General features: G+C 37.0%; 1 protein-coding gene across 1 annotated transcript in view; it reads left to right on the top strand.

Annotated features, from left to right (window-relative positions):
* The window catches only part of GUCY1A2 (guanylate cyclase 1 soluble subunit alpha 2), a 425,465-nt gene that overhangs the window by 120,356 nt on the left and 281,076 nt on the right, over nt 1-24,033 (top strand). The window lies entirely within an intron of this gene.

The raw sequence follows: 24,033 nt of genomic DNA, 5'->3' as shown, positions 1-24,033 counted from the left end.
TTGTCTTGCTCCTGATCTTAGTGGAAATGCTTTCAGTTTTTCACCATTGAGGATGATGTTGGCTCTGGATTTGTCATATATGGCCTTTATAATGTTGAGGAAAATTCCCTCTATACCGACTTTCTGCAGGTTTTTTATCATAAATCGGTGTTGAATTTTGTCGAAAGCTTTCTCTGCATCTATTGAGATGATCATATGGTTTTTCTCCTTCAATTTGTTAATATGGTGTGTCACGTTGATTGATTTGCGTATATTGAAGAATCCTTGTATTCCCGGAATAAACCCCACTTGATCATGGTGTATGATCCTTTTAATGTGCTGTTGGATTCTGTTTGCTAGTATTTTGTTGAGCATTTTTGCATCTATGTTCATCAGTGATATTGGCCTGTAGTTTTCTTTCTTTGTGACACCCTTGTCTAGTTTTGGTATCAGGGTGATGGTGGCCTCGTAGAACAAGTTTGGGAGTGTTCCTCCCTCTGCTATATTTTGGAAGAGTTTGAGAAGGATAGGTGTTAGCTCGTCTCTAAATGTTTGATAGAATTCGCCTGTGAAGCCATCTGGTCCTGAGCTTTTTTTGTTGCAAGATTTTTAATCACAGTTCCAATTTCAGTGCTTGTGATTGTCTGTTCATATTTTCTATTTCTTCATGATTCAGTCTTGGCAGGTTGTGCATTTCTAAGAATTTGTCCATTTCTTCCAGGTTGTCCATTTTATTAGCATAGAGTTTCTTGTAGTAATCTCTCATGATCTTTTGTATTTCTGCAGTGTCAGTTGTTACTTCTTCTTTTTCATTTCTAATTCTACTGATTTGAGTCTTCTCCCTTTTTTTCTTGATGCGTCTGGCTAATGGTTTATCAATTTTGTTTATCTTCTCAAAGAACCAGCTTTTAGTTTTATTGATCTTTGCTATCGTTTCCTTCATTTCTTTTTCATTTATTTCTGGTTTGATTTTTATGATTTCTGCTAACTTTGGGGTTTTTTTGTTGTTCTTTCTCTAATTGCTGTAGGTGCAAGTTTAGGTTGTTTTTTCGAGATGTTTCCTATTTCTTACGGTAGGATTGTATTGCTATAAACTTCCCTCTTAGAACTGCTTTTGCTGCATCCCATAGGTTTTGGGTCGTCATGTCTCCATTGTCATTTGTTTCTAGGTATTTTTTGATTTCGTCTTTGATTTCTTCAGTGATCACTTGCTTATGAAGTAGTGTATTGTTTAGGCTCCATGTGTTTTTAGTTCTTACAGATCTTTTCCTGTAATTGATATCTAGTCTCATAGCGTTGTTGTCGGAAAAGATACTTGAGACTATTTCAATTTTCTTAAATTTACCAAGGTTTGATTTGTGACCCAAGATATGATCTATGCTGGAGAATGTTCCATAAGCACTTGAGAAAAATGTGTATTCTGTTGTTTTTGGATGGAATGTCCTATAAATATCAATTAAGTCCATCTTGTTTAATGTATCATTTAAAGCTTGTGTTTCCTTATTTATTTTCATTTTGGATGATATGTCCATTGGTGAAAGTGGGGTGTTAAAGTCCCCTAGTATGAATGAGTTACTGTCGATTTCCCCTTTTATGGCTGTTAGGATTTGCCTTATGTTTTGAGGTGCTGCTATGTTGGGTGCATAAATATTTACAATTGTTATGTCTTCTTCTTGGATTGATCCCTTGATCATTATGTAGTGTCCTTCTTTGTCTCTCCTAATAGTCTTTATTTTAAAGTCTGTTTTGTCTGATATGAGAATTGCTACTCCTGCTTTCTTTTGCTTTCCATTTGCATGGAATATCTTTTTCCATCCCTTTACTTTCAGTCTGTATGTGTCTCTAGGTCTGATGTGGGCCTCTTGTAGACAGCATATATATGGGTCTTGTTTTTGTATCCATTCAGCCAATCTGTGTCTTTTGGTGGGAGCATTTAGTCCATTTACATTTAAGGTAATTATCAATATGTATGTTCCTATTCCCATATTCTTAATTGTTTTGGGTTCATTATTGTAGGTCTTTTCCTTCTCTTGTGCTCCTTGCCTAGAGAAGTTCCTTTAGCATTTGTTGTAAAGCTGGTTTGGTGGTGCTGAACTCTCTCAGCTTTTGCTTGTCTGTAAAGGTTGTAATTTCTCCATCAAATCTGAATGAGATCCTTGCTGGGTAGAGTAATCTTGGTTGCAGGTTTTTCTCGTTCATCACTTTAAATATGTCCTGTCAGTCCCTTCTGGCTTGCAGAGTTTCTGCTGTATGGTCAGCTGTTAACCTTATGGGGATTCCCTTGTGTGTTATTTGTTGTTTCTCCCTTGCTGCTTTTAATATGTTTTCTTTGTACTTAATTTTTGACAGTTTGATTAATATGTGTCTTGGCGTATTTCTCCTTGGATTTATCCTGTGTGGGAATCTCTGTGTGTCCTGGACTTGATTAACTCTTTTGTTTCCCATATTAAGGAAGTTTTCAACTATAATCTTCAAATATTTTCTCAGTCCCTTTCTTTTTCTGTTCTTCTTCTGGAACCCTTATAATTTGAATGTTGGTGTGTTTAATGTTGTCCCAGAGGTCTCTGAAACTGTCCTCAGTTCTTTTCATACTTTTTTCTTTATTCTTCTCTGCAGTAGTTATTTCCACTATTTTATCTTCCAGGTCACTTTTCCCTTCTTCTTCCTCAGTTATTCTGCTATTGATCCCATCTAGAGTATTTTTAATTTCATTTATTGTGTTGGTCATCGTTGCTTGTTTCCTCTTTAGTTCTTCTAGGTCCTTGTTAAATGTTTCTTGCATTTTCTCTATTCTATTTCCAAGATTTTGGATCCTCTTTACTATCATTATTCTGAATTCTTTTTCAGGTAGACTGCCTCTTTCCTCTTCATTTCATAGATCTGGTTGGCTTTTATCTTGCTTCCTCATCTGCTGTGTGTTTTTCTGTCTTCTCATTTGGCTTATCTTACTGTATTTGGGGTCTCCTTTTTGCAGGCTGCACGTTCGTAGTACCCATTTTTTGTGGTGTCTGTCCCCAGTGGCTAAAGTTGGTTCAGTGGGTTGTGTAGGCTTCCTGGTGGAGGGGACTAGGGCCTGTGTTCTGGTGGATGAGGCTGGATCTTGTCTTTCTGGTGGGCAGGTCCACGTCTGGTGATGTGTTTTGGGGTGTCTGTAGACTTATTATGATTTTGGGCAGCCTCTCTGCTAATGGGTGGGGTTGTGTTCCTGTCTTGCTAGTTGTTTGTCATAGGGTGTCCAGCACTGTAGCTTGCTGGTCATTGAGTGAAGCTGGGTGCTGGTGTTGAGTTGGAGATGTCTGGAAGATCTTTGCCATTTGGTATTATGTGGAGCTGGGAGGTATCTTGGGGACCAGTGTCCTGAAGTTGGCTCTCCCACCTCAGAGGCACAGTACTGACTCCTGGCTGCAGTACCAAGAGCCTTTCATCCACACAGCTCAGAATATAAGGGAGAAAAAGTAGAAAGAAAGAATAGAAGGAAGGAGGGAAGGAAGGAAAGAAAGAAAGAAGATAAAATAAGAAAAAATAAAGTTATTAAAATAACAAATAATTATTAAGAAAAAAAATTTTAAAGAAAAAAAAGGACGGATAGAACCCTAGGACAAATGGTGACAGCAAAGCTATACAGACAAAATCTCACACAGAAGCATATACATACACACTCACAAAAAGAGGAAAAGGGGAAAAAATCATAAATCTGGCTCTCATAGTCCACCTCCTCAATTTGGGATGATTCGTTGTTTATTCATGTATTCCACAGATGCAGGGTACATCAAGTTGATTCCAGAGCTTTAATCCGCTGCTTCTGAGGCTGCTGAGAGGGATTTCCCTTTCTCTTCCTTGTTCTCACAGCTCCCGGGGCTCAGCTTTGGACTTGGCCCCGCCTCTGCATGTAGGTCGCCGGAGGGCGTCTGTTCTTCGCTCAGAGAGGACGGGGTTAAAGGAGCAGCTGCTTCGGGGACTCTGGCTCACTCAGGCCAGTGGGAGAGAGGGGTACGGAGTGTGGGGTGAGCCTGCGGTGGCTGAGGCCGGCGTGATGTTGCACCAGCCTCAGGCACACTGTGCGTTCTCCCTGGAAGTTGTCCCTGGATCCCGGGACCCTGGCAGTGGTGGGTTGCACAGGCTCCCCGGAAGTGGGGCGTGGATTGTGACCTGTGCTCGCACACAGGCTTCTTGGTGGCGACAGCAACAGCCTTAGCGTCTCATGCCCGTCTCTGGGGTCCGTGCTTTTAGCCGGGCTCGCGCCCGTCTCTGGAGCTCCATTAAGCAATGCTCTTAATCCCCTCTCCTTTCGCACCAGTAAACAAAGAGGCAAGAAAAAGTCTCTTGCCTCTTCGGCAGGTCCAGACTTTTCCCCGGACGCCCTCCTGGCTGGGCTAGCAGTGGTGCACTAACCTTCTGCAGGCTGTGTTCACGCCGCCAACCCCAGTCCTCTCCCTGCCCTCGGACCGAAGCCCGAGCCTCAGCTCCCAGCCCCGCCTGCCCTGGCAGGTAAGCAGACAAGCCTCTCAGGCTGGTGAGTGCCCGTCGGCACCGATCATCTGTGCGGGAATCTTTCTGCTTTGCCCTCTGCATCCCTGTTGCTGTGTTCTCATCCGTGGCTCCGAAACTTTCCCCCTCGCCACCCGCAGTCTCCGCCCGCAAAGGGGCTTCCTAGTGTGTGGAAACCTTTCCTCCTTCACAGCTCCCTCCCACTGGTGCAGGTCTCATCCCTATCCTTTTGTGTATGTTTATTCTTTTTTCTTTTGCCCTACCGAGGTACGTGGGGACTTTCTTGCCTTTTGGGAGGTCTGAGGTCTTCTGCCAGCGTTCAGTATGTGTTCTGTAGGAGTTGTTCCACGTGTAGATGTATTTCTGGTGTATCTGTGGGGAGGAAGGTGATCTCCACTTCTTACTCTTCCGCCATCTTCCCCCTGAGTTCCACCACCATATATTTTTAAAGTATATGTCTCACGTTGTAATTTACAATTTTGTATTTCAGTATAGATCTCACTTACATTTGCCTTAGAGCTTAGGGATATTATGTGATACAAATAATAAAACAAAGAGAATTTGTTGGAATCTTTCTTCCCCCAGATATTGAAGAAGTTTGTTTGTTTGTTTTAAACACCAAACACTGTTTTTTATTTTGTGAGAGTTTGTAAATTTTGAGTTCAGCCAAAAAGCTTTTAGCCAACATACGTATGTCATATGTGTGATGCTAGTTCCCTGGCTCTACAGAGAACATCAGGAATGATCTTTAAAGATTATGTATTTGGTTTTGGTTTGTATACTTGAGATGCCAAAAAGAAAAAAATCCCCTTAAAGCTCCCCTTAAATATTTTTCCTGGTATTTCCTGGAAAGAAGCATTTGATAAGTGAGTGTGCTTGGGAAAGCCCAATTCATAAAAATTAAAAAAGAAAAAAAATTCTGTAATGTCAGTATTTAATTGGCAATTCTGAAAGCAATAAATGATTTTAAAAGTTTAATTTAATGTAGCTAGTATGCTGACTGCAAATATATTAACAGCCCAGAGAGATAGAATTAGTATTGGGAAAATATCCCTAAATTTTTAGGTGTTATTTACTCTGTCACCATGGACAAGTCTATATGTTACCAGGAAACCATTGTAAAGTGAAAATAAATAACAATAAATAAGTAGGTGCCAGTCTCCTCAAATTGATCTATAGGTTCAATGCATCCCAATCAAAATCCAGCTACTTTTTGTAGAAGGTTATTCTAAAATTTTATGAAAATGCAGAATGGCTGGAATAGCCAAGAGTGAAGAAAAAGAGGAAAGTTGGAGAACATGCCAGACTCAAGACATTATAAAGTGGCAGTAGTTTGTACAATCTGGCAAAGGCATTATAAATAAATAGACCAATGAAACAGAATTTAGAGTTCGGAAATAGCCCCCAAAACATATTGGATTCCTGATAAAGACACCAGAGCAATTCAATAAGTACAAGAACTTTAAATAAAATGGTATTGCAGTGACTAGATCTTTATGTGGGAAAAAAATGAATCTTGACATTCATCTCATATATAAACAAAAATTCAAGGTGCATCATAAACATAAATATAAAGCTTAAATTGTAAAACTTCTAGAACAAATGACAAAACATCTTTATAATGTTAAGGAAGGTAAAAATTTCTTAAATAGGGAACAGTAAGCACTAACAGTAACAAAAATCAATTTAAATTGAATTTCATTAAAATTAAAATCTTTTCTCATCAAAGGGCAGAAAGTAAAAAGGGCATCCATAGACAGGGAATAAATGCATCTGACAAAGAACTTATATATAAAGAATTCATGTATCTTAATAAAAAAAAAACTCAAAATATGGACAGAAGTCCTGCTCAAACATTTTTGCAAATGGACAAAAAATATAGGAAAAAATACTTAGCATTGTCATCAGGGAAATGTAAGTTAAAACCACAAGGGCATACCAAGAATGAGTCTTATTAGAAAGACTAACAATACTGAATGTCAACAAGGATGAGGAGCAAACAGAACTGTCATACCTTGCTGGTGGAAATGTATTTGGTACAACCACTTTGCAAAATTGTTTGGCGATCACTAGCAATGTTAAACATAGCTCTATCATATGACCTAACAATTTCATTACTGAGCATATACCCAAAGGAAATGAGTGCAATGTTCATAAAAACATTTGCACAGGAATGTTTCTAGTAGCTTTGTTGGTAACTGCGCAAACCTGGAAACCACCCAAATGTTCTTTAATTATAACGTTCTCTTTTTATATTTTGTCCAGCACTGCTATATGTTGGAACTTCAGTAGTTTCTCTAGGCTTAAACTTAAATAACCATCTTGATCAGAAGTCCAGAGTTCTTCAAATGGTGTTTTATACAATGTTTATGCAGTACATAGAACTGTGAAGACTGCAGTTAACTGTTAGGTGGTGTTGCAGGTGACGTAGCTAGATAAGATGTTCTGTAAAAACTGAGTGGATAGCATAGTATCCAAGTGGTGCTGTTCTGTGCCCAGCAAGAAATTAAGTGCAGAATTGTGGGAGGTAAAGGTCATGAACATCACTTATGGAGGAAATTAGGATCTTGAACTTCTTAAAGAGTAAGTAGTGAAGCCTTTTAAAGAACAGAAATTTTAGATGGAAAGATTGAAAAAGTTAGCCAAAGAGCCAAAACCAACATTCTTAAGAGCATCAGCAGAACCAGAAAAAGTTGTATTACCAGTGTCTTCTTGGTATTGTTATTAAGTAGAAAGATTGAGAAGCATGATAAAGGAGAAGTTATTGGGTTTAGCTAGGATAGGTTGCTAGTTATGCAGTCACAAATTTATTTAAGACTAGAGAAACATTTAGTGGGAAGTTGAGTTGTAATGGGGTAGATTTGGGGGGCATAGATGATGAATTCATAGATTTTGTCCATAAAGACAGGAAAAATATACAGTGGTAGATTTAATGGCAATGGAGGTCAGATAACAATTTATTATGACTTATTGGAATGATTACAAATAGAAGAGGCAGTCTGGGGCAGGTGAAGTTAATGAATTAGGTGACAATGTGTAGAGTATACTATACAATGGAAACAATAGTGGCACACAATTGGAGATGTATCCAATAGCAGTGAGGGTCTAAGAGATTAAGAGATTTTTATTTATGTAAGATATGCTTTTAGTATGAAAGTTTCTGCAAGCGTGTATTTTTTGGTAACTGCTTTTCTATTGGAAATTTTTAAATCTTCATTAAAGAACCTCTGAAGATAATAAATTGCATAATGGCAAAAATTAATATTCTTTGTCACACTGAAGAAACTTTAGTTGTAATACAGCCTTCTGTTTCTTTTGATGCTTTTCAGCAAATATGTAAAATCACATGTACCAGATGTCATTTACTGATACTGTGAAATGACTGGAATTTTATTGGACAGCAGGAGCCAAGAAGTACAATAGGTTTGCAGACATGTGAAGAGATTACAATTTTTTAAAAAATATTAGCACTTACGTAAAATAAAATCATATGTTTCATCTTTGGCCTAAAATTTCTTCAGGTTTCAAAGGTCCTGTAATAAATGTGTTAGTACTGGATTTTTCCTTGTTGCAGAAGTGGGCTGTGAGACAGTAGAAATAGATTTTGAAATGCTTGAGACTTGAGAAGTTGGAGCTTGCCATATGGGTTGGATTTAGGCAGATCCAAGACTAGGAAGCCAAGATTCTATCTATACCTCTTTAGAAGTTTATGAGAATCTGTTATAACTAAGTAATTTATTTTCTGTCATTTGACTTTCTGGCTGACTTGTCCTTCTTTTGGGGCCTTTTCATCTCTTTGGGTCTTTTTGAACACATGGAAACTCATCCTGGAGAAAACAAAAAATAAAGATACTTAAAATACTGTGTCTAACTGTCCATGAAATGTATAATGTAATTACCTTCTGAGAGGCAGGAGTTAAATTACATTTTATCCTGGGAATATTGTTAAATGACTTTAAATTATCAAAAAGAATGAGACAGAAAATGCAAGCCCGGAAGTATGGCAATAAAAAGACATTCATGGAATACAGTTTCATTTAATTTATATGTATTATGTGAAGAAGAGATACAGTGCATTGCACATAATTTCTTTTTATCTCATGGAAAGTTTTGGAGCTTGTTTTAAAAATAGAGTACTGGATTAAAGTATAACCTTATAACTTGTACCTTTGAAGACAGCTTTTCTTACTGTTTTGAATAGCCATTTTGTAATATCTATAGCTTAACCTGTCCTTGATAAATCTTAAAGAATTGGTTGTTGTTCTAAAGTAGGGAATGGGCCAGAGTCGGAGGATATATCATGATGCCAAATTGGAAAGGAAATCAATTGCTTTTCCAATAATCAGTGAGAATATAACACCAAGGAAATGAACTTTTCTAACTATTCTTATGGGACAAGCAAGCAATTGCTGTAACCATTCTACCCAGCAACGAGAAATGATTAGATAATTACTAAATCATTATACTGATTGTGCTAAAAACACCTGTTGGCTATAGAAAAAGGTACAGCCCATAAAAGAAAGCAAAAGGCAAAGGAAATAAAAACAATTGTGCTACTTTGCTGACAGCATGTGATGATGAATTTCTCATTGAAAGCCTGTGAAAGAAAAATAGATTGCTCATTCAGAATCAGTTTTAGTTCTCAGCATCTTTAAAAGACTTTTTCAGACAACTTATGCTCAGGACACACTAGCTAGGCACAGGTGATTATTTATTTATTCATTTATCCCTTCAAAGAGAGGCCTTCTCAGGCAACTTTTAAAGTGATTTATCCAGAATCACTGTGGTAATAATCTTCAGAGACTGATAAAGAACTAGGTAGGACTCTGGCCCTACTGGACAAAGATAAAGATGACATTTTGAATTGCAGCAGTTGACAATCTTTAGTGGAATAATGGTAATATAAGGCTGGAATTACTTCTGACTTGAGAGAGCTAATTCTATGACTTTCACTCAATGTAGCTATCTTAGAGAGGAGAAATGTCCTGCTTTAGTTTTGATGCTTGCTACTTAACCTAAAAGTACATATCTCTGTCACAGCCTACCTTTTCTTCCCGTAACACCCAGCATTGTAAACAAATACTTAATTTGAACCAGGTATAATGATTGGGTAGATGTGACACAACATATAGATGAGAATAATGAGGGAATTAATAGTGCAAATGAGAGTAATTGAAAAGATTGTCATGAGGTCCAAGCTGGGTAAGAAAGGAAGAGGAGCAGGTGGGAAGTTTGTGGCTGGAGAAAAGCATAAAGTCAAGGGACTTGACACTTAAGTGTAGGTTTAGTGGTTGAGAGTCAGTTGGTGAAGTTTTATGGATAAGTAAGACAGCTTTCAGATTTTGAGATTTAAAATATCTTTTTCTCTGGATGATACTGTCTAAATTGATGCCAAGTAAGTGGAGAGAGGAAGGTCAATGAAATAAATGAAGTCAAGGAACTATGACAACAGGGTGCTCGATGAGTCATCTAGTTGAACTGTAGGTAATGCAGACTCCCAATAATTAATTGGTTAATCAATTACTGAATATCTGTACAGTGCATTAAGGATGAAAGAAATTAGAAAATATACTATCTATGTTCTCTAGGACTGTGGGTAACAGATTTTTAAACATTACAATATACTTGATGGTTATAATAGAGATATATGGTGCCTGCTACTCAGTAGATACTTAGTTTTTTGTTGAAAGAATAAATGCATGCACAAAGTCCTAAGGGAGCATAAAGGAACTAACTCAGCAAGGGCAACAGGAGAATTAATGTGGGAGAGCGTCAAGGAAAGACACCCAAAAGACATAAGATGTAAGCTTACTTTGGAGGATAGTTAGCCATCAGCAGAATACATTTGAGGGACTGGGGTGAGGCATTTCAAGTAGAAGAGAAAGATCCCTATCTGTGCAAAGGTAGAGAAACAAGGTGAGGCTGGAGTACAGGATACATGTGGGAGAGGACTAAAGGAACTCTCTTAGGAAGGACCTGTATGTCTGGCTGTTATTTGGGCTTTATCTTGAAGGAAATAGAGAGCCATCGGAGGATTTTAAGATGGGATGTCATAATATCAAATTTAGAACTAGAATTTCTAATGACTATTTTATTGGCAATGTAGAGATTATATTGGAGAGGGTAATACTGTAGGCCTTTTGGGGCATTCCACATTTGAAGTGTCTGTTCTATTAAAATGTTAAATAGTCACAGTCTTTTGTTTTTGTTTTACATCAAATTAAGTGTGTATAAATGTATGTGTACATATATGTATAAATATTTGTGTATATATACATATATGTGTTTATAAGTAGTTGTACATATAAATATAGATAACATGCCACACAATATATATATGTGTGTGTGTGTATGTATATATATATATAGTCTGCAGATAAGATGAAGTTTGTCTTTGAGTAACAGAAGACTAAAAATAACAAAAGTTTATTTCTCCTTCATGTGAAATAAAGAGGTAGGCAGTCTAGAGTTGGCATTTGTGTGTGAGGAATTCAGGCACCTTTTTTTTGTTGTTGTTTCATCTCCCTCAGCATCTAGGCTCTTCTTCATGGCCCAGGATTCTGCTTGAGTCCCAGCATCATATACACATTCCATCTAACAGGAAGGAGGAAAGGGATGGAAGAAATAGATATCCTTTACTTTAAGAACACTTTTACTCTAAGGCTACATTCAACATGATATTTCAACTTACATCCCATTGACCACTATTTAGCTTAAGAGCCACACTTGGCTGTAGGAGAGGCTATAAAATATCATCTCTTCTGAATGGCATTATGCCCAGTTAACAAGAATGGCTTTCTTATGAGGGAGAAAGGGAAGAAGGATTACAGCATGAGAACTAGCAGTCCCTGCCACATAAAAGTGGTTAGTATTTTTCCCCCTCTAGTAATTCTGTCTAGAGAATAGGTGAGTATGTGTATATGAAGTTGACATGCTCTTAGAAGTTCTTCTATTTGAAGAAACATACAATCAGCACACAATATGTGGGCAATAATATTTTATAAGTATGACCATTTTTCAAAATATATTTATGTAGTTGGCTCAGTGTATACTACATGTGATGATTGTAATAAGTTGCATTTGTATAGAGATTTACATTTTTTTACAAAGTACCTCCACTTTATATAATCTACATAGCATTTCTAATGTAGGATGATGGTACTTCCCCATTTTGTTACTGGAAAAATGGAATTATGTGGTTTGATGTTGAAACGGGGACTAGTGTTTATTGACTCCTACTCTAGAGCTATTGATAGAAGGTAATAATTGCATGGATTTCTGAGAACAGAGGATAATTTGAAAATAATTGAAATTTTAGTTTAAATGAGTGTATAGTATTGGAAATGATAGTTCTGCCACTTGAAAACTTAGTATTCAAGAATCCACTTTTTCCTTTCACTTACCTGAACAGTAATATCATGGCCATGGTCAGAGCATCCCATTTTCCCATAGGTGTGACTGTTTCCGTCTCCCAACAGAACACATCAATTATTTGGTGTTGCTTAGTTAACAAAGTATGATAGATAAATTTACTTCTTCCTCTGCAACTGCAGAATACAAATTTTGCCTACACATTAATTGCTTTCTGACATGCTCACTGTATAAAAAAGTCAGAGAATTCAGCTATCTTTGTTTTTTTACAATATTACTCTGTAAAAAACAGTACCCTTGTAAATATTATCACCATAATTGCAAAATGAAGTAAACATTTTGAACAACTGACTCAAATCATGGTGTTTTGAGCTGATGCCATATATTGCTCAGAAGGACATAGTTTAATTTCTTCTCCAGGGGTCCTTCCAATTAATAGAAAGTATTTTAATCTATTATCTGTAGAGTAAACTTTCTGAAGATATCTTTGTCTTAAAAATAGCAAAGGAAAAAGAAAGCAGTTGAGTCACTGACTGAGCCAGGATTTGAGTCACCTCTTTTGAAAAGACTGAATTTCTAGTTAAAAACCCGATGGCATTGTTTAAATTTTAAACCCTCATTTGGTAAGAACCAACTGAGTATTAATCAAGGGCTAAGACAAGATAATCTGTCATGAATTTCTTTATTTCTTTTTAATAAGGTTATATATAGTCGTAACTAGCACTATAATTTTTCACTAACGCTAATAATCTCCATGGACATTTTTCAGTCTTCATCATACTTCTCTGTTCGGTAACATTAACTATTAAAAACTCTCTGTGCCTTGAAACACTTTCTTCCTTTGTTTTTTGTTACTATCTTGTCTTCTCTTTCCAGAGATGTTCCTGCTTCTTCTTAGTTTGCTTTGCATGCTTATCTCTGTCCACCTAGACATTGGATGTGACTTGTTCCTAGCATTTCCTCCCCTCCCCAACTCCCTTTCTTTTTCTCTTCTGTTTATCAGAGCAGCTGTATATGCTATCCTCTCTGCTTGAAATATTCTCTCAAATCTTCACCTGGTTAGCTCCAATTAGTCTTTTAGTTCTAAATTTAATAATCATGTGTTCAGGAAAGACTTCCTTGAACTTTGGTTAGTAAAATTGCTTATTATAGCTGTCATAGTATCATTAAGCTCTTCTAAACACATAGCAGTAACATGTCCATGGAGACAGAACTCATGTTGTTTTACTCACAACTTAATCCCCAGGGTCTAGTACAATATTTGTGACATACTAGGTGCACAATAAATATTTGTGAATGAATGAATAAGTGCATTTTCATGGATATACATAACACATTATGAAAATATCCTTATTATAAATTATACATGTGGAGATAAATGAAGTTGCCTTACTTGTTGGCTGAGTTGAGACTGAAAGATAGTCAAAAAGTAAAAGGTGAGGGAAATTGGCTAAGATGGCAGAGTAAAAAAATCCTGAGCTCCCCTCCTCTCACAGGCACACCAAAATCAGAATTATTTTCAGAACAACCATAAGTGAAAAAGATTGGAACCCATCAGAAAAGATTTTCTACAACTAAAGATATACAGAAGGAACCACAACAAGATGGATAGGTGGGGCAGAGTTGAGATATAGTCAAGTCCCATACCCTCAGGTGGCAACCCACAAACTGGAGAATAATTTCAATTCAGAGGTTCTCCCACAGAAGTGAGAGGTCCAAGCCCCACATCAGACTCCCCAGCCTGGAGATCCTGCCCTGGGAAGATGAGCCCCGAGAGCTCATCTGGCTTTGAAGGCCAGCAGGTCTTACTTTCAGGAGTCCCAGAAGGCTGTAGGGAATAGAGACTTCACTTCTGAAAGGTGCACAGAAAATCTCATATGCTCTGGGACCCGAGGCAGAAACAGTAATTTGAAAAGATTCTGGGTCAGACCTAACTGCTGATCTTAGAGAGTCTCCTGGAGAGACAAGAGGCAACTGCAGCTCACCCTGGGAACATAGACACTGGTGGCAGCCAGTTTTTGGGAGCTTGTTCTACCACATGGACACTGGTGCTAGCAAGCACCATTTTGGAATCCTCCCTCTAGCATATTAGCCCCAGTAACTAGCCCTGCCCTGGCTCAACAGCCTGTAGGCATCAGTGCTAGGACGCTTCATGCCAAACAAGTAACTGGGCATGGACACAGCTCCATCAACCAGCAGATAGGCTGCCTTAGGACTCCTGATCCCATGGCCACCCCTGGACACAGCCTTGCCCACCAGAAGGCCCAGGACCTGGCCCCAAACACCAGTGCACAAGCACTAGACCCAGGACCCCAAGGGCTCTCCAGCCAGAAACTCAGGGACCTAACTCCACCCATGAGTTGGCAGGCACCAGCCCCAGAATCCTCTGGACCCTGGCCCTGCCCTGCAGGGTGCCTGTTCTAGCCTCACGACTAGCCTACCAACCAGGGGGCAGACACCAGTGATAAGAACACAGCCCTGCAGTCTGTGGACCCAGCCCACCTACTAGCAAACCAGATCCTGGCCTTGGACCAGCTGGGCCCAGGCCCCTCCCACTAGCAGGTCAACACAAGCTTGAGAACATCCCAAACCCCACAACCAACAGTGTCAGGAATCAGACACCAGCTCTGCAAGCAGACCCCGGGACATGGGTCTGGCCACCAGTAGGCTGGCACTCACTCCAGAACCTGGTTTCAACTACCAGTGGGTGGGCAGCAGCCCTGGTGTCTCCTGGATGCTGACTGCCCACCAGTGAGCCAGCACTAGCTCTGAGGTTCCCCAGGGTTCAATAGTAAGTTAGTCTTGTGACTCAGTCCTGCCAACCAAATTTCCAAATTGGAAAGGAAGAAGTAAAACTGTCATTGCTTGTAGATGTTATGATACTATGCATAGAAAATCCTAAATACAGCTCCAAAAACACTTGTAGAGCTCATTGATGAATTCGGTAAAGTTGCAGGATACAAAATTAATACACAGAAATCTGTTGCATTTATATACACTAACAATGAACTATCAGAAAGAAAAAGTAAAAAAAAAAAAATCCCATTTACAATTGCATCGAAAAGAATAAAATACCTGAAAATAAACCTACCTAAGGAGGTAAAAGACCTGTACTCTGAAAACCATAAGACTCTGATGAAAGAAATAGAAGATACAACAGATGGAAAGATATTCCATGTTCATGGACTAGAAGAATTAATATTGTTAAAATGACCATACTATCCAAGGCAATCTACAGATTCAGTGCAATTCCTATCAAAACACCAATGGCATTTTCACAAAAGTAGAACAAATAATTTTAAAATTTGTATGGAAACACAGGAGACCCTGAATAGCCAAAAAATCTTGGGAAAAAATAACAGAGCTGGAAGAATCATGCTTCCTGACCACACTGTACTGCAAAGCTACAGTAATCAAAATAGTATGGTACTGGCACAGAAACAGACACATAGACCAATGGAACAGAATAGAGAGCCTGGAAGTAAACCCACATACTTATGGTCAATTAATCTAAAATAAGGAAGGCAAGAATATACAATGGATAAAAGACAATCTCTTCAATAAGTAGTACTGGGAAAACTGGACAGCCACATGTAAAAGAATGAAATTAGAATATTTTCTAATACCATATACAAAAAGAAACTCAGAATGTACTGAAGACCTAAATGTAAGAAATCATAAAACCTCTAGATGAAAACATAGTCAGGGCACTCTTTGACATAAATTGTAGCAATATTTTTTTGGATCCGTCTTCTAAAGCAAAGAAAACAAAAGAGTAGTAAACAAATGAGACCTAATTAAACTTAAAAGCTTTTGCACAGCAAAGAAAACCATTGACAAAATGAAAAGACAACCCACTGAAGTGGAGAAAATATTTGCAAATGATATGATTGATAAGGGGTTAATATCCAAAATATATAAGCAACCCATACAGCTCAACATCAAAAAGACAAAAAAACCTGATTAAAAAATGGGCAGAATAACTGAATAGACATTTTTTCCAAATAAGACATAAAGATGGCCAACACACACATGAAAAGATGCTCAACATTGCTTATCATCAGAGAAATGCAAATCAAAACTACAATAACATATGCCCTCATACCTGCCAGAATGGCTAGTATCAAAAAGAACACAAATAACAGATGTTGACAAGGATGTGGAGAAAAGGGAACCCTTATACACAGTTGGTGGAAGGTAAATTGGTGCAGCCTCTGTGGAAAACACTATGAAGGTTGCTCAAAAACCTAAAAATAGGACTACCATATGACCCAGCAATTCCATTCCTAGGTGTATAGCTGAAAAAAAAAAAAGAAACACTAATTCAAAATGATTCGTGTACTCAATGTTCATAGCAGCATGTTTTACAATTGCCAAGATATAGAAGCAACCTAAATGTTTATCACCAGGTGAATGTATAAAGATGATGGGGTATATATAGACAATAGTATATTAATTAGCTATAAAAAAAGAATGAATTTTGCCATTTGCAACAAAGTGTATGGACTTGGAGGGTATTATGCTAAGTGAAATAAGTCAGGCAGAGAAAGACAAATACTGTATGGTATCACTTATGTATGGAATTAAAAACAATAACACAAACTAGTGAATATAGCAAAAAAGAAACGCACAGATATAGAGAACAAACTAGTGGTTACCAGTGGGGAGAGGGAGAAATAAGGATAGGGGATTAAGAGGTACAAACTACTATGTATAAACTAAATAAGCTACAAGGACATACTATCAACAAGGGAATATAGCCTATTTTTTACAATAACTATAAGTGGAGTATAACCTTTAAAAATTGTGAATTACTATGTTGTACGCCTGAAACATATAGTGTTTTACATCAACTTACCTCAGTTTAAAAAAACGAATGATGAATGTCAAATCATCAGGTTTCCAGGATGAAATGCGGGCTTTGTTCTAAGTGTTGTGGGACTTAAAAGATGCTATCACTGACACAGAACAGAACAAATATAAATGGTTAGATACTGTCACTTTAATCCATTTCAGTAATAATATGCTTTCTCTGGGTAACAAAAATATTTAATATCAAAGTCAAATATCATTTTTCTTTATCCAAACAGGCTTGTATGCACAGAAAAGATGACGTAGAGATATTGAAGAGTCTGCCACTTAACTAAATGATAACCCTCAAATATTCAGAATTCATATGTTTCTCTGATGAGAATCTGAATAATTGAATGCAGAACTGTGGGACTTATTGCATGGGTCAGTTTTATAGCCTGGGAGTCAGAAGTGATAAAATCTTAGTGCCGCATCACTAGTCATCATGTAAGTCGATTGCATTCTTATGTTCTTTCATTAACAATCATATGGCCTTTTCTTCTCTACAGAGAAAATTTATTCCTTTGGGGTTAAATCACAATGCCTTTTTTTTTTTTTTTTCTTTTGCGGTATGCGGGCCTCTCACTGTTGTGGCCTCTCCCGTTGCGGAGTACAGGCTCTGGACCCGCAGGCTCAGCGGCCATGGCTCACGGGCCTAGCCGCTCCACGGCATGTGGGATCTTCCTGGACCGGGGCACGAACCCGTGTCCCCTGCATCGGCAGGCGTACTCTCAACCACTGCACCACCAGGGAAGCCCCACAATGCATATTTTTGACACGTATAATTTTCTGTGAAATAATACTGGGAAGATTGCAGATACTGTTAAATGAAAGTGAACATCCATGCTCAGCCCTACGTCCAGATAGTTTCCTTTGTAGATTAGATTTATAAATTCCTGGGGGAATACTTTGTGTCTGTTTTTACTAGTTATTTTAAATCTTATAACACATATTTTATTTTAATCTAAACATTGGGAAACAGTAATTTAGTGATTGTTCAAACACCTTTTTTTTCTTTCTCCCCCCACCCCCGCCCTGTTTTAAGTTTCTTGTTATAAATCATGTCTTTGTTAAATTCTTACAAGAGCATTTTGGAAACTAGAGCTATTAGGGAAAAGTCAAGTCACAGCTGGCAATCATCTGACTAAATTTATTCATGTAAAATTCCATTTTAAACAATGCAAGTTCTATCTCACTATGTCTTCCTTTTTGCATCTCCACAAATTATGTAATAACCTTGAATAAATGCTTTGGCTACTTAGATTATGGTAATGCATCTATAAACGTCCCACCTCCAGGTATTATGTACTGAAATGGAGTGTGAAAAGCTAAGCTAATTTTTATTTTCTTTTAGCCAAAAAAAAAAGAAAGAGAAATGAAGAAATAAGAATGAAAGAAAGGAAGCAAGACAGGAAGGGAGGGAAGGAAGGAGGAAAGGAGGGGAAAAGAGTCAGAGAGAGAGAGATACTGGCAAATTGTGCCTGGCAAAAATTTCCAGAAGGGAGAAAATGCCTTATGCTAGAGGCCTTGCCATTGATAGATCTATGCAAAGTCTGGGATGTCATGAAGGAGCTTCTGACAGGTGCCCTTCTAGTATGTTGTGATGATGTTTGTATCATTTGTTACTCATTTCCACATAAATTATATAACAATATATAACACACCCCCTTATTAGTGATTAGCATTTCAGAAATCCTGTAAAACAAAACGTGTTTATGTAGAGAATATTTAAATCTCTATGAGATTATTTTTGAATCCCCCGACAAAATTAAATCTTCCATGTCTAAATTCCTAAAACTTCTCATTCTCAACTCTGTAATTTTACTTAGCTTGCTCTGGACTTTCCTTTAGTTAGTCAAGTATATGTTTTACCACTCCCAAGATGTTGTTCTAGAGGAAAAGGACAGTAGTTGTTCTTCTAAATTCCACAGGTACTGGCAGATTATGAATCATACTCTCAGTGAATGTTTCCTGAATAAATACAAATATGACAAAACCATCAAGCATGCATTATACTCATTACTGCAGTTGAGTATGTGAAGCATTAGCTCTGAGAGTTCCTTCTCTTAAGAGGTTTAGAGTTTATTCAAGATAATACACTAAAAAAAATGATACGCTTATATTAAACCCTTGATATAGGACATATCCATAACAGGGAAAGGTCAGAGAAGGCTTTGTAGAGAAAATAATATTGAAAATTATTATTTATTGAAGGTGGTATTGGAAGGTGTATTGTTTCCGACTGCTATTTGTAACAAATTATAACAAACAGTGTCCTAAAACAACACAAAGTATTATCTTACATTTCTGGAGGTCAGAAGTCTGAAATGAGTCTTACAGAGCTAAAATTAAGGTATTGGCCTGGCTGCATTCCCTCTGTATAGTTCAGGATAGAATCTGTTTTCTTGACTTTGCTAGCTCCTGGAGTTTGCTTGTATTCCTTGGCTTGTGTCCTTTTACTGAATCTTCAATGTGTATCACTACAACCTCTGCTTCCACCTTGGAACACTCCTGACTGCTTCATATAAGGAGTCTTCAATTATATTGGGCCCAATTGGATAATCCGGATAACCTCCCCATTTTAAGATCCTTAACTTAATTATATCTGCAAAGTCCCTTTTACCATGTAAGGTAACATGTTGAGAGATTCTGGGGATTGGGACATTAAAAACTTTGTGGAGCCATTATTATTTCTACTGTAGTGGGAAACCAGCATGAGCAAAGTTCTGGAAGAATGATAGATATAAGCATGGAGTGTATGGCTGAACAATAAAAAGATGAAAACAAAATGCAGAGTACATGTTAAGGAGTGTGGTGAATCAAATGGCTGGTAGGCAAGTATAAGTTACAAAGGGCTTTAAAATTTAAGAGAGGGGATTTAGGGTTTTTTAAAAATTTTTATTTAATATTGGAGTATAGTTGATTTACAATGTAGTGTTAGTTTCAGGTGTACAGTGAAGTGATTTAGGTATACATATACATGTATCTATTCTTCTTCAGGTTCTTTTCCCATATAGGTTATTATAGAGTATTGAGTAGAGTTGCCTGTGTTATACAGTAGGTCCTTGCTGATCAACTATTTTATATATAGTAGTGTGTATATGTTAACTCCAACCTTCTAATTTATTCCTCCCTCCCCACTTTACCCTTTGGTAACCATAGGTTTGTTTTCTATTTCTGAGTCTGTTTCTGTTTTGTAAATAAGTTCCTTTGCATCATATTTTAGATTCCACATATAAGTGATATCGTACGGTGTTTGTGTCTTTCTGACTTACTTCACTTACTTTGAGAATCTCTAGGTCCATCCACGTTGCTGCAGATGGCATTATTTCATTATTTTTTTATGGCTGAGTAGGATTCCATTGTATATATCTACAGCATCTTCTTTATCCATGCCTCTGTCGATGAACATTTAGGTTGCTTCCATGTCTTGGCTGTTGTAAATAATGCTGCAATGAACATAGGGTGGTTTTCTCTGGATATATGCACAGGAGTGGGATTGCTGGATCTAATGTTAGCTCCATTTTTAGTTTTTTAAGGAACCTCCATACTGTTCTCCATAGTGGCTGTATCAATTTACATTCCCACCAACAGTGTATGAGGTTTACATTTCCCCACACCCTCTCCAGCATTTATTGTTTGTAGACTTTTTGAAGATGGCCATTCTGACTAGTGTGAGGTGATACCTCACTGTAGTTTTGTTTTGCATTCTCTAATAATTAGCAATGTTGAGCATCTTTTCATGTGCTTTTTGGCCATCTGTATGTCTTCTTTGAAGAAATGTCTATGTAGATCTTTTGCCCATTTTTGATTGGGTTGTTTGTTTTTTTGATATTGAGCTGCATGAGGTGTTTGTATATTTTGGAGAATAATCCTTGTCAGTCACATTGCTGGCAATTTTTTTCTCCCATTCTGTAGGTTGACTGCTCATTTTGTTTATGGTTTCCTTTGCAGTGCAAAAGCTTTTAAATTTAATTAGGTTCCATTTGTTTTTGTGGTTTTTTGGTTTTTTTTTTTTTTTTAGGCTTTAGGACCCAATGTGGCTTTTTAAAAAAATTTATTATTATTGGAGTATAGTTGCTTTACTATGTTGTGTTAGTTTCTACTGTACAGCAAAAAGAATCAGCCATGCATATACATGTATCCCCTCCGTTTTGGACTTCCAGGTCACCACAGTGCATTTATATTCATTACTGTAGGAGGTGGATCAAAAAAGATCTTGCTGCAATTTTTGTCAAAGGGTGTTCTGCCTATGATTTCCACTAAAAGTTTTATAGTATCCAGTCTTATATTAAGATTTTTAATCCATTTTGAGCTTATTTTTGTGTATGGTGTTAGAGAATGTTCTAATTTCATTCTTTTACATGTGGCTGTCCAGTTTTCCCAGCACTGTTTATTGAAGAGACAGTCTTTTCTCCATTAATTTACCATAGGTGCATGGGTTTATTTCTGGGCTTTCTATCCTGTTCCATTCATCTATAAGTCTGTCTTTGTGCCAGTGTCATACTGTTTTGATTACTGTAGCTTTATAGTATAGTCTGAAATCAGGAAAAATGTTTTCTCCAGCTTTGTTTTACTTTCTCAACATTACTTGGTCTATTTGGTGTCTTTGTGTTTCCACACAAACTTTAGAATTTTTTTTTTTGTTCTAGATCTGCAAAAACTGCCATTGGTAATTTGATAGCGATTACATTGAATTTGTAGATTACCTTGGGTAGTATAGTCATTTTGACAATATTGATTCTTCCAATCCAAGAACATGGTATATCTTTCCATTTGTTTGTGTCATCTTTGATTTCTTTCATCAGCATGTGGTAGTTTTCAGAGTACAGGTCTTTTGCCTCCTTACGTAGGTTTATTCCTAGGTATTTTCTTTTTGATGTGATGGTAAATGGGATTGTTTCCTTAATTTCTTTTTCTGCTCTTTCATTGTTAGTGTATAGGAATGCAACAGATTTCTGTATATTAACTTTGTATCCTGTAACTTTACTGAATTCATTGTTGAGCTCTAGTAGTTTGCTGGTAGCACTTTTAGTGTTTTCTATGTATAGTATCATGTTATCTGCAAACAGTGGCAGTTTTACTTCTTCTTTTCCTATTTGCATTCCTTTTATTTCTTTTTCTTCTGTGATTGTCGTGGGTAGGACTTCCAAAACTATGTTGAATAAAAGTGGCAAGAGTGGACATACTTGTCTTGTTCTTGATCTTAGAGGAAATGCTTTCAGCTTTTCACCATTGAATATGTTGTTAGCCGTTGGTTTTTCATATATGGCCTTTATTATGTTGAGGTATGTTCCCTCTCTGCCCACTTTCTGGAGAGTTTTTATCATAAATGCGTGTTGGATTTTGTCAAAAGCTTTTTCTGCATCTATTGAGGTGATCATATGGTATTTATTCTTCAACTTGTTAATGTGGTGTATCACAACTTGTTAATGTGGTGATTGATTTGCTCATATTGAAAAAGGCTTGCATTCCTGGGATAATTCCTACTTGCTTATGGTGTATGATCCTTTTTATGTATTGTTGGATTTGGCTTGCTAGTATTTTGTTCAGGATTTTTTGTCTATATTCATCAGTGATATTAGCCTATACTTTTCCTGTGGTATCTTTGTCTGGTTTTGGTATCAGGGTGATGGTGGCTTCATAGAATGAGTTTGAGTGTTGCTTCCTCTGCAAGTTTTTGGAATAGCTTCAGAAGGATAGGTGTTAACACTTACCTAAATGTTTGAAGAACTCGCCTGTGAAGCCATCTGGTCCTAGACTTTTGTTTTTTGGGAGTTTTTAAATCACAGTTTCAATTTCAGTGCTTGTGATTGGTCTGTTCATATTTTCTATTTCTTCCTGTTTCAGTTTTAGGAAACTGTACCTTTCTAAGAATTTGTCCATTTCTTCCAGGTTGTTCATTTTATTGGCATATAGTTGCTTCCAGTAGTTTTTTTATTATCCTTTGTATTTCTGTGGTGTTAGTTATAACTTCTTTTTTATTTCTAATTTTATTGATTTAAGCCGTCTCCATTTTTTTCTTGTTGAGTCTGGCTAAAGGTTTATCAATTTCGTTTATCTTTTCAGAGAACCACCTTTTAGTTTCATTGATCTTCTCTATTGTTTTCTTCATCTCTATTTCATTTATTTCTGCTCTGATCTTTATGATTTCTTTCCTTCTACTAAGTATAGGTTTTGTTTGTTCTTTCTCTAGTTGCTCTAGTTGTAAGGGTAGATTGTTTGTTTGTGATTTTTCTTGTTTCCTGAGATAAGATTATTTTGCTATAAGCTTCCCTCTTAGAACTGCTTTTGCTGTGTACCAGAGGTTTTGGATCATCGTACTTTCTTTCTCACTTTCCTCTAGCTATTTTTTGATTTCTTCAGTGATCCATTGGTTGCTTAGTAGCATATTTAGCCTCCACATGTTTTTGCTTTTACATTTTTTTGTAGTTGATTTCCAGTCTCATAGCACTGTGGTTGGAAAAGATACTTCATATGATTTCAGTTTTCTTAAATTTACCAAGGCTTGCTTTGTGGCCCAGCATGTGATCAATCCTGGAGAATGTTCCATGTGCACTACAGAAGGATGTGTATTTCTGCTGCTTTTGGATAGAATGCTCTATAAATATACATTAAGTTCATCTGGTCTAATGTGTCATTTAAGGCCTGTGTTTCCTGGTTGATTTTCTATCTGGATGATCTGTTCATTGATGAAAGTGGTGTGTTAAAACCCCCTACTGTTATTGTGTTACTGTCAATTTCTCCTTGTATGGCTGTTAGTATTTGCCTTATATATTGAGGTGCTCCTATGTTTGGTGCATATATATTTACAATTATTATATCTTTTTCTTTGATTGATCCGCTGATCATTATTTAGTGTCCTCCCAGTCTCTTGTAACTGTCTTCATTTTAAAGTCTATTTTGTCTGATATGTTTATTGCTTCTCTAGCTTTCTTTTGATTTCCATTTTCCATCCCCTTACTTTCAGTCTGTATGTGTGTCTAGATCTGAAGTGATTTCTTGTACACAGCATATATACAGGTGTTGTTTTTGTATCCAGTCAGACAATCTATGTCTTTTGGTTGGAGCATTTAATCTGTTTATGTTTAAGGTAATTATTGATATGTTTCTTTTACTGCCATGTTTTTAATTTTTTTTTGCAGGTCTTTTTTCTTCCCTTCCTCTTTTGTTCTCTTCTCTTGCGATTTGACAACTAACTTTAGTCTTGTGTTTGCATTCCTTTTCCTTTTTTATGTATCTATTATAGATTTTCAGTTTTTGGCTACCATGAGGTTTTGATATAGCAGTCTGTATAGAAACACGATTGTTTTATGTTGCTGGTCTTAATTTACAATGTGTTTC

The sequence above is a fragment of the Tursiops truncatus genome, chromosome 8 (assembly GCF_011762595.2).
Source record: "Tursiops truncatus isolate mTurTru1 chromosome 8, mTurTru1.mat.Y, whole genome shotgun sequence".
NCBI lineage: Eukaryota > Metazoa > Chordata > Mammalia > Artiodactyla > Delphinidae > Tursiops > Tursiops truncatus.
This window is presented reverse-complemented; position numbering and strand designations above follow the sequence as displayed.